This window comes from Ptychodera flava, chromosome 16, assembly GCF_041260155.1.
Source record: "Ptychodera flava strain L36383 chromosome 16, AS_Pfla_20210202, whole genome shotgun sequence".
Lineage (NCBI taxonomy): Eukaryota > Metazoa > Hemichordata > Enteropneusta > Ptychoderidae > Ptychodera > Ptychodera flava.
Genome location: NC_091943.1, coordinates 36,218,114 through 36,237,490, shown reverse-complemented (window position 1 = coordinate 36,237,490; position 19,377 = coordinate 36,218,114). Strand labels below are relative to the sequence as shown.

Genomic DNA, 19,377 nt, shown 5'->3' with positions numbered 1-19,377 from the left:
TGTGGTCTTTTAATGTAATGAAGGCCTGGCGCTTAGCGAGTGTGTCCATTCTTTCTGCAATATTGAGTCCACTTGCTATTTCCTTCGCTTCACTATTAATTTCGTTGTAAACGCTGTTGTTCGCTAACTTGTATGACTTTGTTATGTTGTCACGTAACATCTTCTGATAACAATCAGCACTAACCTTGTAGAAGTTACGTGTCTTGTCGGCAGGGACAAAAATCTTCCCTGATTTCTTGATTTCGCGGATGTCAGATTTGAGTTTTCTTTGGAAGCCGTCATTCACCTCTCTGAATTTGATATTATCCACCAAATTTAACACAGCCTCCTCAAATGGTCTCAACTCTTCGACCTGCGGTGGTTGCTTTCTCGATCTAAATCCATATTTGCCATCAAAATTCCGCTGGTCGTCACTATCGTCTTTCTTGATCTTGTTAATATAAGCCCACCTAATATTTCCAAAAAAGCTGTCAACCATCGCAATAAACTGTATCATGTAGGCTTTGATCGATGGCATTGGTATGCTCTTCATAGAGTAGTCGAAGCTAATTCTCTCCATACTTGATGTAGATCCCAGGTAGACAAGAGTGCTCAACCAATAAAATTAGGAGCCCGTAATATCGAAGTATACAGATGTCCTCGAGTGAAGTTACAGTGCTCAATGCAAAAAGCAGAGCGTTATAAATAAACAGATTACTTCAAGTACAAAGTAATGAAATCTATTACTTAAGTTTCATGCATCTTGCAATCCTCAGATAGAGTGAAAGGATTTCTAGCTCGACACTCTTACATATATGATTGGGATGAACCATTCTATTTGTAGGTAGTGTTAAAATTCGATAAATAATATATATATATATATATATATATATATATATATATATATATATATATATATATATATATATATTCACCTTTTGTTTTACCTATGTCGCGCCCACGGGGGTCACCCTGTTTTCAAAATTTGGAAGGGGGGGGGGTCAGCCACTTTTTGACGTCAGCAAAAAATAATCCACCGCCCCCCCCCCCCCCAGGCCGAAGAAACTGGGCACACAGTCCATGTAGCCGACAATGAGATGCAAATGATATGCGGTCAAGGTCTCCTCAACTAACTTTCAGCTGGTTCTTCACTTTCTACTATTTTTTTAGTATTTTTTACAAAGGCACAGACTTATTCTACCTGCAACTTAAAACTGATAGTGATTTTGTAGCTCATTCTCTACTATTTTTCATAGTTTTTGATAGCCGGTAACAAACACTTCGTGTTCGTGTCGGCTACATGGACGATCTGCTGACTAGTCCCTTAGTTATATCATGGAGGTAGTAGTATCCTCTCGCTGTCGCCTCTCCCGTAGCCTGTAGGGATTGTTATACTACAATGTTTCCTTCCCGGGGTCTCCTTGTCAGTTCCAAACACTTTGTAGCACTTCTGTCTTGGTTTTTACGTTCATACTTCGGTTGCGCACATCCAAAACTCGTGTTACCGCGGTATAGTTGGTCCCGTAAATCTAGGTCAATGACGTCTTGATATGACATCATTGACCTCGCCCGACATATTACAAAAGAATGGCTTTGCTAATATTCATGCGCCTTTATTATGCAAAGTCATCGGTGGCAGTGGTGAAAGCACAGGCGACCCAAAAAGTATTACTGAGATTTTCACACTGTTTGCTGTATCATTTTCTCTCCTTTCTTCATGCTCTGACTGATCGGAGTAAATAAAATAAATGGTTTATATAACCTAACCTAGCCTCTGTGACTCTTTATTTATTTTACACTCCATTACAGGGACGTATATCTCTCATACACACATGCTGTAATTAATTAGTCAACACAACTAATTATGCTAATCCATGAACTTATCAGGGATTTTACGGGTTGGTCAACATCGCAAAAGATAGGAATGGTTACTAAATGGACTCCTTTTTCATTAACATCACTATCTTTCCAATGTTGACCAACCTCTGTGTGTTTTATAACACACCTCATCTGTAGCCATGCATAAGAACGTACTATACACAAAATTTGTCGCATGTATGACTATGATGCAATGTGTTGGAGTGGTTCGGCAAAATACTTCTGCAAAATGTTCAATGCACCTTTGATTATCGTTTTCGTTTGTTTCCAGTCCTTGTTGGAAACCTGAGCATTCAGTTCTTCTTCAGAAAGTAGGATAAACCGAGAAATTTCTCGACTGTCGTTTCGCAGACGACATCTGATCTTTGTTTACATTCCACTTTGTGCATGCACCTATGTTTTTTTGATGTCATCTGGCATCATTTTTCGGAACTGATGCCTGCAGCTTGATGACATTGTTTACGTGGATCAGCACAAAAATAATGCAACCCACGTGACTATCAATTGGCGAATTAGATCACAGACTGCGGATAAGGTGTGTTATAATTTCACCTTTAAAATACTGCCAAATCCAAAACATTGGCACGCGCCCTTACTGTTGAAAGTATCTTTCACAATATCAATTTTTAAGACCGTTAGTCGGCACATAAAGAATGTTCGTTCATAGGGCGAGTTGTCGCTCCGACGGAGCTCAAGCTCATTTGCATTTCACAGCTCGTTTTGGGTGCCAAATTTTTATAAACACTTTATCATGTGTTCCCCATGTACAGTATGTGTACACCTTGTAGCCGAATGATGCTGTCAGCACAGTGCAGTAAGTATGGGTGCGATTGATCAAGTTCACAACGTGCAGGATTCTCAAGATATCTTTAGAATCCTGTACATTGTAAACATGAAATATCCTACCCATATTATTTGAGCAGATCATGCCGTACAAAATAATAAGGGAAATGATAAGGAAAGAGCAATGCTTATGCATATGGTACTGCGAATAAAGTAGCTGAGGGTCACTTTTTTAAAAACTTTTCCAGACATGACAACCGGAAAACCGTTATTTTCTTGGCGTTAAGCTGGACAATGCTCAGTGCAGCATGTCACTTCATGAGTGGTGACCTCTCAACTTGTAAACACAAAACTGCGTGATATCGCAGTATCGCAGTAATGACCATTCGTCTTCTGGACATAACTGAAATAACAGACTGCTGACGACATTACAAACGTTCAGCCATAGGATCTGTGGTGGCTCACCACCATCACAGTTTGTGTTTAGAAGTTGAGAGGTCACCGCTCAAGTGACTGTAGTGAAATGTACTGCACTGAGTCTCAGCCAATACTTTAATGCCAGAAAAATAATGGTTTCTGGGTTTTCATGTTAGGAAACGCAAAAAAGAAGGTGGTATTTTGGTGAATTATATGTAAATTTCTGGTTGTGGTAATTTGCTTATGACCAAGCTGTCATTGAGTGTTGGCAATTTGTAAATTGGATAGAAACTTTTCAAAATATTGAACAAACTTGTGACAATGGTGCTGTCGGGCAGACTGTGGACAGTTGTCCTTAATGGCTGGTCAGACAGCCTTAATATTTGGTATACAGGTCCCTAGGGATGAGGTTATTTAGATCATTAAAACCAATTTTTGTCATTTTTGGTCAATAAATCATTAAAAATCTTTTTCAAAATTTCAAGACAACTTTGATATTTGAGATACAGGTCAGAGGCCCACAGAGATAACCTTTTTAAGATTTGTCCAAATTGTGCAGAAATATGCAAATTATTTTCAAGGCAATTGCTATCATTTTTGGTCAAATTTTTTTTCCACCAAAACCACTTGTTTTATTTGGTGTAAAGGTTCATAGAGATGATCACAAACGATATATTAAAATTATGATGAAATCTGCAATTTTGTATTTTTGGAGCAATTTTTGCCATTTTTGGTTAAAAACAGTTTGTTTCTCAAAAACTACTGATCTGATAGCTTTGATATTTGGTAGACATCATCCTAAAGATGATTAATATGATATGGTCAAATTATGTTGAAAATCTTCAATTTTTGCAGCTAACTTTGCCATTTTGATCAGGCCATGTGAAGTGAGATTTCCACCTTCTTCATCAACACATGACAATAATTATTCTCTACATAAGACAATGGAACTCTATCCACTAGTAGGTCGCTTGTTTACCACAAAATTTGATCCATAATCATAATCTACAACATGCATTGTATAATGTTTATGTGACAGAATTAGTCAGTAGTCTATTCAAACTTTTACATTGTACTCCCCATCTGACATCAGATTTTATATTTTTGAAGTTTTGTTCATGTTGAAGGGTTTGATTAAAACAAACCGGTGTCTTTTGCGGACCTCATATGACGATCTTAGATTGTCCCTGAAGATATATTACTGCATGCGACTTATAAAATGTTTCTGAAGCCATGTGATGCATGTTTAAAGATACTACTGCATGCGACTTATAAAATGTTTCTCAAGCAATGTGATGCATGTTCAAAGATACTTGGTAATATGTAACAACTATAAACCTGGAAATTTCATGATTTTGCAATGACATACAATTCACAATATTTCCCATTGCATTGATATATACACTTATTCCACTTATGCTTATATTTCAGAATATTCAAAGATGCCTGATGCCAAGAAGTCGTTTCAGCTACATCAAACATCAAGATCAAGGGGAACAATGTACAGAAAATGTGAGCGAGACATCAACTTTTCTTGAAAAAGGAACAACTCTTTTGTAAGATTGTGACAAGACTTTTACACAGAAAGAACATGATCAAAGTCACATGGGGACTAATTGAAAAGAGAGAAGGACCACTAATTTGTGAATAATCTGGTAAGAGTTTTACACAGAATGAAGACATGAAACACCACACACTGATTCATATTGGTGAACAGCAGTTTGTATGCAAAGTATGCGGTAAAGGCTTCAAAAATAGTAACTCCATCAAAATCAATGTATGGACACATACAAGTTAAGAGCCATTTGTCTGCAAAGTATGTGGAAAGTGTTAATTACAAAGAGTGGAGGTCTGAAAGTTCACATCAGGACACATCCAAATGTATAAGAAGCCATTTATCTGCAAAGTATGTGGTAAGGGTTTTACACAAAGTGGATATATAAAAGTTCACACGATGACACATGCAAATGAAAAGCCATTTGTCTGCAAAGTGTGTGGTAAGGGATTTGCACAAAGTGGAAATATGAAAGTTCACATGAAGACACATACAAATGAAAAGCCATTTTTCTGCAAAGTGTGTGGTAAGGGGTTTGCAAGGAGTGGAACGATGAAAGTTCACATGAGGACACATACAAATGAAAAGCCATTTGTCTGCAAAGTGTGTGGTAAGGGATTTGCACAAAGTGGAGTTATGAAAGTTCACATGAGGACACATACAAATGAAAAGCCATTTGTCTGCAAAGTGTGTGGTAAGGGTTTTACAACAAGAGGAAATCTAAAAGTTCACATGAGGACACATACAAAGGAAAAGCCATTTTTCTGCAAAGTGTGTGGTAAGGGGTTTGCAAGGAGTGGAACGATGAAAGTTCACATGAGGACACATACAAATGAAAAGTCATTTGTCTGCAAAGTGTGTGGTAAGGGTTTTACAACAAGAGGAAATCTAAAAGTTCACATGAGGACACATACAAAGGAAAAGCCATTTGTCTGCAAAGTGTGTGGTAAGGGATTTGCAAATAGTGGATATATAAAAGTTCACATGAGGACACATACAAAGGAAAAGCCATTTGTCTGCAAAGTGTGTGGTAAGGGATTTGCACAAAGTGGAAGTCTAAAAGTTCACATGAGGACACATACAAATGAAAAGCCCTTTGTCTCCAAAGTGTGTGGTAAGGGTCTTACAGCAAGAGGAAATCCAAAAGTTCACATGAGGACACATACAAATGAAAAGCCATTTGTCTGCAAAGTGTGTGGTAAGGGGTTTGCACAAAGTGGAAATATGAAAGTTCACATGAGGACACATACAAATGAAAAGCCAGTTGTCTGCAAAGTGTGTGGTAAGGGGTTTGCAAGGAGTAGAAATGTGAAAGTTCACATGAGGACACATACAAATGAAAAGCCATTTGTCTGCAAAGTGTGTGGTAAGGGATTTGCACAAAGTGGAGTTATGAAAGTTCACATGAGGTCACATACAAATGAAAAGTCATTTGTCTGCAAAGTATGTGGAAAGGGTTTTGCAACCAGTGGAAATCTAAAAGTTCACATGAGGACACATATAAATGAAAAGCCATTTGTCTGCAAAGTGTGTGGTAAGGGATTTGCACAAAGTGGAAATATGAAAATTCACATCTTGACACATACAAATGAAAAACCATTTGTCTGCAAAGTGTGTGGTAAGGGGTTTGCATGGAGTGGAAATATGAAAGTTCATATGAGGACACATACAAATGAAAAGCCATTTGTCTGCAAAGTGTGTGGTAAGGGATTTGCACAAAGAGGAAATATGAAAATTCACATGAGGACACATACAAATGAAAAACCATTTGTCTGCACAGTATATGGTATATGAAAGTTCACATGAGGACACATACAAATGAAAAGCCATATGTCTGCAAAGTTTGTGGAAACGGGTTTTGCACAAAGTCGAACTTCAAGAGTTCACATGAGGACACATACAAATGAAAAACCATGTGTCTGCAAAGTATGTGGTAGGGGTTTTAGTCAGAGTAGAAGTCACATCAGGGCACATACATATTAGAAGCTAATTGTCTGCAAAGTATGTTACAAAAGTTGCTCAAGTATTTTAAGTCTCTCATATCACATAAGGACTCACCAAAAAGAAACGTTTTTTTGAAAGGTGTGTTGTAAGACATAACAACTCATTAGAAATAGATTGGATTCAGATGAAAAACAATTTACTGCAAATTACTAGATTATAAACTCACACAGAATAGGTTCTTCAAGAGACATGAGGATGCTATAGACCCACAAAAGATGAGTACATGTACATATGTATTTAATTCTACTGCTGGAATAATGTATCTTATATGATGGTAGGTTGCCTCTGTTTTCATCTGTCATCTTCTGTCAACTTTGCTGTTCTTCTTTGAAAACATTTCAGAAAGCTTTTATATTTGTATGTGCAATTTGCCAAGAATGAGTGTACTTTTGTTTCGTCAACATGATGAGTATATTTATGTATGCTAATTAATATGATGGCTATGTGGTGTACGCTGTATGGTGTACACACAGATATCACACAAATTGCTTGGTAAGCTCTTTATATTTTAGAGGATGGTCGTATTTTACAAAAGTTATTTCCTTTTTCACTGTGAACCATTTCAAAGTCACATTTTTATGATTTGCATATTTAATGAAGCGCTGTAATTTGACATTATGTAAATATTGAGTGCACCCATTTTGACCAGATACCCGGTATATATTAATCATAATTTTATGTGGGTCTACCTTTGTTCATTAGCAGGATATTCTAATTATTACTTCATTTGCATATTCAATTAGTTGCTGTGATGTGGTTATATACCAATATTGAGTTTACAGATTGAAGTGTACCATACCATGTTTCTTATACATTTCTTTTGGAACAGGATGTCCACCTTAGTCTTATTTTGATTAAATAATTTTTGTGTTCATTTTTACTCACTTTCTAGCATAGAAAAGCAAAACAACAACTGATGTGTGCATGCATGTATTGCACAGTTTGGAAGAACAGTGTATGCAGTTTGGCAAAAAAACTGAGAGGATATATGGGAAAGTTAATGTACATTGTGCCTGTGAAAACCTTTTATGTTTCTTTAACAAATGGACCAAATATGATTTTCAGTGTAACAGACAAAATACTAGTATACATATGTATGTAGGGGATTACCCAGTGGAAGGCCAGGGACAATATTATTGTGCCAAAGAGATTTCTTTAGCTTTGTGTACCTGTATTTATTATGCACATAATTCTAGGTATTGCCGCGACTAGTGATTGGGTTACTATTGCTAGAAATGTACTGCAGATTTATCATTTGATCCAAAATTCAGGGGTGACCTTTGACAACTTTTTAGCTCACTTATGAGAGCATGGTTTATGTCTGAACTACATGACTTTTGTGTGTGTCATAGTAAAACACATTTGTCTTAGATTTTGACATAAGAAGGGGGACATATTTCAGTACATATGATTTCCTGTGCTGAAAAATAACAACCATTTGCACTTTCTATCACTCCGAACATTACTTGGAAATATAAAGGTATGTGGAAACCACCTCAGACACTAATTTTGATATACTTAGGGGGCCCAAATCCCTGCTGGTGGCCATATTGGACTCAGTCAGGAATATGGATATGGCATAGCTTTTTGTCAATTTCTCTCCTAATTCAACTTAATTTGTCAAATCAGTACTTTTATTGTTTAGACATACAATTTCTTGCTTTTATATCAAAAATTCGTGCAAATCCATCCATAGCGGTTTTCTACAGAGAAATTTATTATTCAAAATCTCCGTAAAAAGTTGGTGAAAATGGGCTAATCCCTTGAAATCAGGGTTTAATTTCGGGGAGGGATTCTATTTGTGAAATCATTATCTTTTTGGGGAAGAACGCAACTATGCAATTGTAAAAGTATTCTGATATGAGTGTTTGGGACACAAAATTTGTTTGCCAGGAATGTGTTTTTATGTCATATGGTGTCATATGGCTTGGTACACAGGTGACGCAAATTGCTGCCATAGGGCCGATGAATGTATGTCTTGAGGCAGGTGGAGCAATTGAAGTGTAAGGTTAAATTTTCTTTTATTTTAGTATTTGAGTCATATTCACCAATACATTCATTGGTGTTAAAATTGTGCACTTTTGTCAATTTAAGGTTCACTATATTGGCACAAGACCACTAATTCACTTCCGGGTTCGTTACCCACGAAGATAGTTATAGTGCAGACCTTGAAATTTTGATATCTACATGAATGCTTGTTTAGTTTGAACTTTAACGTCAAGACTTTTTGTAAAGATATTTTTCTGCCTGAATCAAAATACAGACTGTTGTGAATAATGGCTAAAGTATTTAGTGGTAATATGAGGAGTTCTAGGGCTAATAGAAATCATAACAATAAGCCTGAAATTTGTCAAAAACACCACTGAGGGCGCTATTTTCATCGCTATCTCAGAATTTCCGTGGACTTGCCCACACGAAAAATTAATCAGAAGTCAAGCTGACATTGACCTAACACCTGTTAAGAGGATTCGTGCCGCTGAATGTTTTAAAATAGGAAAATCGAGCTCAACGCTACTGTGGTGGCCTATGGGAAATTAATCAGTGGTCTTGTGCCATATGAAGTACTAAAAAATTTGAGAAAACTTTTCACATTTTTGATAATATTAAAGTCAATTTGGCCTATTTTTCTCAAAAATCTTCTTCTGATAACCTGCTTGCCTAATAGCAATCACATTTGCATAGAGGTTAAATTTGCTCAAGATGATGTTTTTAGTTATGTCATTTTGGGTCAAACATAATTTGATGAGATTTTGCCAGTCAGATTACTTGAAAATTTGTTAGCTTTCGAAGAGTGCTCTCTTCAAGGTCCATAAAAATTAGCAGTATATTTGCATATTTAAATCTTTTAGATTTTTAACGTTTTTTCGCAACTTTTCTCATTAGTGTTCTAATTTGGTTTTTAAATTCCAAGGGATGACCTCAATTAGTTTTGCGCTAGTGATTTCAAAATTTCTATATGCGATGTTTTGGGCTAATTTTCTCAGTTGTGGTGAGAAAATTGTTACTACTAATACCACTGGTCTTACACTTTTTTTTGTAATGAAATGTTTAGCTTGGATTTACTTGCTCGTATTCAGTGTAATCAAAACATACATCAAGTTTGCATTATTCGAATTTTTACGAATTTTTCTCATTTTTTGCTCAATATTCTTCAAAATTTCTCTGAAACAGTGCGTCCAAAAGCTATAACTTTTGGTTTGTAACTTCGATTAAATCACTTTATTCAGTTTGGTTCAAATGATGGCTAAATTTGAATATGCAAATTTTTTGGTTAATTTTGTCATTTTTGTCAAGACATTGCCAACCCTGATACCACTTGTGTTGCACCTGTAAAATATGCAGCCTGTTAGGAATCCCTAATTAATATTCATAATTACTGCTTTAATATTTTGCATTAGAAATAATAAAATTGTGCATTTCCTCTCTGCAAAGGTTCATTATCTTGTTTATTCTAACAAAGTTAGAATCTGCTGTAATATGATATTGTGGAATTTTATGTCATGAGATAATGGATGCATATTATGTGGATAAAGACAACCAAGAACTCTAATGATATGCTGTATACAGTAACAACTCACTGCAGGTCACCTGTTGAAAAAAACTATGTTCAGATACATACAGATGTGTACCTGTGTGTAAATGTACGCGTGCATGTACCCACAAAAGAATGTATATTTGTTGAGTATGTTGATGTGCATGAAGATTTCAGTCAAGGTATGTGTGTATGTATGTATGCACACATGAATGCACACATCCATACATACATACATACATACATACATACATACAAACATACATACATACATACGTACGACCGTACGTACATACATACATACATACATACATACATACATACATACATACATACATACATACATACGTATATACATACATATGTACATACGTACGTACGTACATACATACGTACATACATACATACATGCATACATACATACATTCATATATACATACATACATACATACATACATACATACATACATACATACATACATACAAATATACAAACAAACAACAGATGCATTTGGTGTATGGTGTGCATATACTCACAGGTTTGTGAAATTCAGAACTTAGGCAAGAAGCATTGACTTTGGCTCAGTGAGTACTTTAGCAGGAGACAGAATCCCTAGCTGCCTTTGTCTAATGCACCGAGGAATTTTACCATCAGACATAAACTCTCAACTTGTGGTACTTGTACACATAGCCTATGGTCAAAATCACTTGGCTAGGTAAATGAGCTAAAATGCTGCAATTTTTGCCTCGACTCCTCTGCACAAATGTAGCACAGCACATTAGGACGTCTTGAGTATAGTTAACTGAAAACATAATATGGTCTTTTTGTACAACTGAATCAAATGCATTTACGGGAGTGTGATGGATTGATTTAAGCATGCAGTGGCGTCATTTACATTAAGGTAGAACACCTCTTGGGGACAGAATTTCGGGCCTTCAAATTTAATCAATTTTCTTCTGACCTACCTCTTGACCAATTTTTTAATTATGACGTATTTAGCAGTCGAGATTACAAAAAACCGATCGTAAATGAAGTTTAAAATGTACACTGTACCGAACAATTAAAGTGCTCCAGCTTCGGGGTTGTGTGTATATTTTGCGTATGTTGTCAGTTGACCACCCCTCCAAAAACTGTTGAAATTGAACGATTTCTCTCTGGTGAATAAGTACGTGCTGTATACTGTGTAGTAACTCTCGCCGTAGACTGAACCCGGACAATGGTAACTCTCGCCGTAGACTGAACCTGGGCAATGGTGTCACTGGTATATTTTGGCATTTTGGGTTTCCAGAGGCTTGTTCACATATGCAGATTACAATGTGTAAAATATGATTTTAATAATCATAATCATAATTTATTAATAATCATAATTATCACAACAATGGGGTTTTCAGACGGTATTTACACAAAGTAGACGACATTGTTTGTAAAAAAAAAGTTTTAATATGCTGTAACATTCATATTAATAATTTATTAATATTCATAATCATTTGTTATGATAATAATAGGAAAAAATCATCACAAATTATGCCTACTGGACCTGTGCTACATGCATCACGTAACGATATATACACATTGGTAACTGGTCGTTTCGGCCCAAGTCGTTTTTTCCGGCCCCAAGTCACTTCGGCACCGCAACCCAAGACGTTTCGGCATCCGTGTTTCGATTTTTTTCAAACTATTTAGTAATTGACTGATCCGTCATATTCGTAAGCGTGACCTTTGCGTTCTGACCAGTACTTTTATGTACATTTTGTGTGACTTTTGCTGTGCTGTTTCATCTCCGCTTTTAAACTTTTGCCGTGTCGGCGGCTATTGATATCGATAAACTTGGGTCACAGATTTGAAAATGATATGAAATTTTTTCTTACTGTCTCTTCCCATGTTCTCACAAAGATGTACGTGAATGTAATAGTCGACACTATACTAATTTTAGTGCTTTGATTTGCAACATTACGCTTCAGCACTAGTTCCCTCAGGTAGCCTTCAGCAGTGCCGAAATGTCTTGGGCTGTGGTGTCGAAACAACTTTGGCCTTGAAATTGGGAGGCCGAAACGCTTTGGCTAAACGTCCAGAAACCCACATATTGACTGCCATGAGGGCAACAGCATACGTCTGTGCCCCGAGGGACTGTGAGTCACCCCCAAATCAGACTGTTTCCCGAAGCCATAGGCCGTAGACTTCGGGAAACAGTCTGTTTTTGGGGGTGACTCACAGGCCCGAGGGGTTAAAGACGTATGCTGTTGCCCTCATGGCCAGTCAATATGTGTGTTTTATAACACACCTCATCTGTAGCCATGCATAAGAACGTACTATACACAAAATTTGTCGCATGTATGACTATGATGCAATGTGTTGGAGTGGTTCGGCAAAATACTTCTGCAAAATGTTCAATGCACCTTTGATTATCGTTTTCGTTTGTTTCCAGTCCGTGTTGGAAACCTGAGCATTCAGTTCTTCTTCAGAAAGTAGGATAAACCGAGAAATTTCTCGACTATCGTTTCGCAGACGACATCTGATCTTTGTTTACATTCCAGTTTGTGCATGCACCAATGTTTTTTTGATGTCAGCAGGCATCATTTTTCGGAACTGATACCTGGCAGGCAACACTTCCGACAAATGATGCCTGCAGCTTGATGACATTGTTTATGTGGATCAGCACAAAAATAATGCAACCCACGTGACTATCAATTGGCGAATTAGATCACAGACTGCGGATAAGGTGTGTTATAATTTCGCCTTTAAAATACTGTCAAATCCAAAACATTGGCACGCGCCCTTACTGTTAAAAGTATCTTTCACAATATCAATTTTTCTATGTACACTATAAGACCGTTAGTCGGCACATAAAGAATGTTCGTTCATAGGGCGAGTTGTCGCTCCGACGGAGCTCAAGCTCAGTTGCATTTCACAGCTCGTTTTGGGTGCCAAATTTTATAAACACTTTATCATGTGTTCCCCATGTACAGTATGTGTACACCTTGTAGCCGAATGATACTGTCAGCACAGTGCAGTAAGTATGGGTGCGATTGATCAAGTTCACAACGTGCAGGATTCTCAAGATATCTTTAGAATCCTGTACATTGTAAACATGAAATATCCTACCCATATTATTTGAGCAGATCATGCCGTACAAAATAATAAGGAAAAATGATAAGGAAAGAGCAATGCTTATGCATATGGTACTGCGAATAAAGTAGCTGAGTGTCACTTTTTTAAAAACTTTTCCAGACATGACAACCGGAAAACCGTTATTTTCTTGGCGTTAAGCTGGACAATGCTCAGTGCAGCATGTCACTTCATGAGTGGTGACCTCTCAACTTGTAACACAAAACTGCGTGATATCGCAGTATCGCAGTAATGACCGTTCGTCTTCTGGACATAACTGAAATAACAGACTGCTGACGACATTACAAACGTTCAGCCATAGGATCTGTGGTCGCTCACCACCATCACAGTTTGTGTTTAGAAGTTGAGAGGTCACCGCTCAAGTGACTGTAGTGACATATACTGCACTGAGTCTCAGCCAATACTTTAATGCCAGAAAAATAATGGTTTCTGGGTTGTCATGTTAGGAAACGCAAAAAAGAAGGTGGTATTTTGGTGAATTATATGTGAATTTCTGGTTGTGGTAATTTGCTAATGACCAAGCTGTCATTGAGTGTTGGCAATTTGTAAATTGGATAGAAACTTTTCAAAATATTGAACAAACTTGTGACAATGGTGCTGTCGGGCAGACTGTGGACAGTTGTCCTTAATGGCCGGTCAGACAGCCTTAATATTTGGTATACAGGTCCCTAGGGATGAGGTTATTTAGATCATTGAAACCAATTTTTGTCATTTTTGGTCAATAAATCATTAAAAATCTTTTTCAAAATTTCAGACAACTTTGATATTTGAGATACAGGTCAAAGGCCCACAGAGATAACTTTTTTAAGATTTGTCCAAATTGTGCAGAAATATGCAAATTGTTTTCAAGGCAATTGCTATCATTTTTGGTCAATTTTTTTTTCCACCGAAACCACTTGTCCTATTTGGTGTAAAGGTTCATAGAGATTATCACAAACGATATATTAAAATTATGATGAAATCTGCAATTTTGTATTTTTGGAGCAATTTTTGCCATTTTTGGTTAAAAAAAGTTTGTTTCTCAAAAACTACTGATCTGATAGCTTTGATATTTGGTGGACATCTTCCTGAGATGATAATTATGATATGTTCAAATTATGTTGAAAATCTTCAATTTTTGCAGCTAACTTTGCCATTTTGGTCAGGCCGTGTGAAGTGAGATTTCCACCTTCTTCATCAACACATGACAATAATTATTCTCTACATAAGACAATGGAACTCTATCCACTAGTAGGTCGCTTGTTTACCACAAAATTTGATCCATAATCATAATCTACAACATGCATTGTATAATGTTTATGTGAAAGAATTAGTCAGTAGTCTATTCAAACTTTTACATTGTACTCCCTGTCTGACATCTGATTTTATATTTTTGAAGTTTTGTTCATGTTGAAGGGTTTGATTAAAACAAACAGGTGTCTTTTGCGGACCTCATATGACGATCTTAGATTGGTACTGAAGATATATTACTGCATGCGACTTATAAAATGTTTCTCAAATAATGTGATGTATGTTCAAAGATACTTGGTAATACGTAACAACTATAAACCTGGAAATTTCATGATTTTGCAATGACATACAATTCACAAAATTTTCCTGTTTCATTGATATATACACTTATTCCACTTATGCTTATATTTCAGAATATTCAAAGATGCCTGATGCTAAGAAGTCTTTTCAGCTAGATCAAACATCAAGATCAAGGGGAGCAATGTACAGAAAACGTGAGCGAGACATCAACTTTTCTTGAAAAAGGAACATCTCTTTTATAAGATTGTGACAAGACTTTTACACAGAAAGAACATGATCAAAGTCAAATGGGGACTAATTGAAAAGAGAGAAGGACCACTAATTTGTGAATAATGTGGTAGGAGTTTTACACAGAATGAAGACATGAAACACCACACACTGATTCATATTGGTGAACAGCAGTTTGTATGCAAAGTATGCGGTAAAGGCTTCAAAAATAGTAACTCCCTCAAAATCAATGTATGGACACATACAAGTTAAGAGCCATTTGTCTGCAAAGTATGTGGAAAGTGTTAATTACAAAGAGTGGAGGTCTGAAAGTTCACATCAGGACACATCCAAATGTATAAGAAGCCATTTATCTGCAAAGTATGTGGTAAGGGTTTTACAAAAAGTGGATATATAAAAGTTCACACGATGACACATGCAAATGAAAAGCCATTTGTCTGCAAAGTGTGTGGTAAGGGATTTGCACAAAGTGGAAATATGAAAGTTCACATGAAGACACATACAAATGAAAAGCCATTTGTCTGCAAAGTGTGTGGTAAGGGGTTTGCAAGGAGTGGAATTATGAAAGTTCACATGAGGACACATACAAATGAAAAGCCATTTGTCTGCAAAGTGTGTGGCAAGGGATTTGCACAAAGTGGAGTTATGAAAGTTCACATGAGGACACATACAAATGAAAAGCCATTTTTCTGCAAAGTGTGTGGTAAGGGATTTGCACAAAGTGGAAATATGAAAGTTCACATGAGGACACATACAAATGAAAAGCCATTTGTCTGCAAAGTGTGTGGTAAGGGGTTTGCAAGGAGTAGAAATATGAAAGTTCACATGAGGACACATACAAATGAAAAGCCATATGTCTGCGAAGTGTGTGGTAAGGGGTTTGCAAGGAGTGAAAATATGAAAGTTCACATGAGGACACATACAAATGAAAAGCCATTTGTCTGCAGAGTGTGTGGTAAGGGGTTTGCACAAAGTGGAAATATGAAAATTCACATGAGGACACATACAAATGAAAAGCCATTTGTCTGCAAAGTGTGTGGTAAGGGGTTTGCATGGAGTGGAAATATGAAAGTTCACATGAGGACACATACAAATGAAAAGCCATTTGTCTGCAAAGTGTGTGGTAAGGGATTTGCACAAAGTGGAAATATGAAAATTCACATCTGGACACATACAAATGAAAAACATTTTCTGCACAGTATATGGTATATGAATGTTCACATGAGGACACATACAAATGAAAAGCCATATGTCTGCAAAGTTTGTGGAAAAGGGTTTTGCACAAAGTCGAACTTCAAGAGTTCACATGAGGACACATACAAATGAAAAACCATGTGTCTGCAAAGTATGTGGTAGGGGTTTTAGTCAGAGTAGAAGTCTTAAAGTTCACATCAGGACACATACATATTAGAAGCTAATTGTCTGCAAAGTATGTTACAAAAGTTGCTCATGTATTTTAAGTCTCTCATATCACATAAGGACTCACCAAAAAGAAACGTTTTTTTTTGGAAGGAGTGTTGTAAGACATAACAACTCATTAGAAATAGATTGGATTCAGATGAAAAACCATTTACTGCAAATTACTTGGTCATTAACTCACACAAAATAGGTTCTTCAAGAGACATGAGGATGCTATAGACCCACAAAAGATGAGTACATGTACATATGTATTTAATTCTACTGCTGGAATAATGTATCTTATATGATGGTAGGTTGCCTCTGTTTTCATCTGTCATCTTCTGTCAACTTTGCTGTTCTTCTTTGAAAACATTTCAGAAAGCTTTTATATTTGTATGTGCAATTTGCCAAGAATGAGTGTACTTTTGTTTCGTCAACATGATGAGTATATTTATGTATGCTAATGTGGTGTACGCTGTATGGTGTACACACAGATATCACACAAATTGCTTGGTAAGCTCTTTATATTTTAGAGGATGGTCGTATTTTACAAAAGTTATTTCCTTTTTCACTGTGAACCATTTCAAAGTCACATTTTTATGATTTGCATATTTAATGAAGCGCTGTAATTTGACATTATGTAAATATTGAGTGCACCCATTTTGACCAGATACCCGGTATATATTAATCATAATTTTATGTGGGTCTACCTTTGTTCATTAGCAGGATATTCTAATTATTACTTCATTTGCATATTTAATTAGTTGCTGTGATGCGGTTATATATCAATATTGAGTTTACAGATTTAAGTGTACCATACCATGTTTCTTATACAATTTTTTTGGAACAGGATGTCCATCTTAGTCTTATTTTGATTAAATAATTTTTGTGTTCATTTTTACTCACTTTCTAGCATAGAAAAGCAAAACAACAACTGATATGTGCATGCATGTATTGCACAGTTTGGAAGAACAGTGTATACAGTTTGGCAAAAATCTTAGAGGGTATATGGGAAAGTTTATGTACATTGTGCCTGTGAAAACCTTTTATGTTTCTTTAACAGATGGACCAAATATGATTTTCAGTGTAACAGACAAAATACTAGTAAACATATGTATGTAGGGGATTACCAAGTGGAAGGCCAGGGATAATATTATTGTGCCAAAGAGATTTCTTTAGCTTTGTGTACCTGTATTTATTATGCACATAATTCTAGGTATTGCAGCGACTAGTGATTGGGTTACTATTGCTAGAAATGTACTGCAGATTTATCATTTGATCCAAAATTCAGGGGTGACCTTTGACCACTTTTTAGCTCACATATGAGAGCATGGTTCATGTCTGAACTACATGACTTTTGTGTGTGTCATAGTAAAACACATTTGTCGTAGATTTTGACATAAGAACTCAAAGGACTTCAGTGGACACAGTGTTTTAAGATGCCATTGGTCAAATCGCTTAAAAATTTTGCTCCTTGGTATTCTTGGGAAGGCCTTATTCTGGCCTTATTATGGAGAGGTCAATAATCAGGTCCAATAATCAGTATTATTCATGGTAAAACAATAAGTTACCAGACCCAAGAAACAAATAGAAAATAACAATAACAATATGGTCATCGTAATATCCTGTGAAGTGGTGATATGGCACAAGACCACGAAGATAGTTGGGAAGAAAAATAGTGCAGACCTTGAAATTTTGATATCTGCATGGATGCTTGTTTAGTATGAACTTTTACGTAAAGATATTTTTCTGCCTGAATCAAAATGCAGACTGTTGTGAATAATGATCATGACTGAAGCATTTGGTGGTAATATAAGGAGTTCTAGGGCTAACAGAAATCATAACAATAAGCCTGAAATTTGTCAAAACACCACTGAGGGCGCTATTTTGATCGCTATCTCAATATTTCCGTGGACTTGCCCGCATGAAAAATTAATCAGTAGTCAAGCTGACATTGACCTAACACCTGTTAAGAGGATTCGTGCCGCTGAATGTTTTAAAATAGGAAAATCGAGCTCAACGCTACTGTGGTGGCCTATGGGAAATTAATTAGTGTTCTTGTGCCATATGAAGTACTATAACAATTTGAGAAAACTTTTCACATTTTTGATAATACTAAAGTCAATTTGGCCTACTTTTCTCAAAAATCCTTTTCTGTTAATCTGCTTGCCTAACAGCAATCACATTTGCATAGAGGTTAAATTTGCCCAAGATGAGGTTTTTGGTTAATTTTGTCATTTTGGGTCAAACATAATTTGATGAGATTTTGCTAGTCAGGTTACTTAAAAATTTGTTAGCTTTCGAAGAGTGCTCTCTTCAAGGTCCATAAAAATGAGCAGTATATTTGCATATTTTTTTTTTTTTTATTTTTAACATTTTTTGGCAACTTTTCTCATTAGTGTTCTAATTTGGTTTGTAAATTCCAAGGGATGACCTCAATTAGTTTTGCGCTAGTGATTTCAAAATTTTTATATGCAATGTTTTGGGCTAATTTTCTCAGTTGTGGTGGAAAAAATTGTTACTACTAATACCACTGGTCTTACACTTGTAATGAAATGTTTAGCTTGGATTTACTTGCTCATATTTAGTGTAATCAAAACATACATCAAGTTTGCATTATTCGAATTTTTACAAATTTTTCTCATTTTTTGCTCAATATTCTTCAAAATTTCTCTGAAACAGTGCGTCCAAAAGCTATAACTTTTGGTTTGTAACTTCGATTAAATCACTTTATTCAGTTTGGTTCAAATGATGGCTAAATTTGAATATGCAAATTTTTTGATTAATTTTGTCATTTTTGTCAAGACATTGCCAACCCTGATACCACTTGTGTTGCACCTGTAAAATATGTAGCCTGTTAGGAATCCCTAATTAATATTCATAATTACTGCTTTAGTATTTTGCATTAGAAATAATAAAATTGTGCATTTCCTCTCTGCAAAGGTT

At 36.1% G+C, this 19,377-nt stretch overlaps 1 long non-coding RNA gene across 4 annotated transcripts in view; it reads left to right on the top strand.

Moving 5' to 3' along the window:
- The window catches only part of LOC139114717 (uncharacterized), a 40,225-nt gene extending 20,848 nt beyond the window's left edge, over positions 1 to 19,377 (top strand). Inside the window, exons 2-3 of one of the 4 annotated variants that reach the window (XR_011547934.1) lie at positions 4,489 to 4,712; positions 14,919 to 19,377. This is a non-coding gene — a long non-coding RNA (uncharacterized lncRNA). Of the gene's footprint in view, positions 1 to 4,488; positions 10,048 to 14,918 lie in introns of those variants that run through there. The other 3 variants (XR_011547936.1, XR_011547935.1, XR_011547933.1) reach the window with 3 other exon arrangements.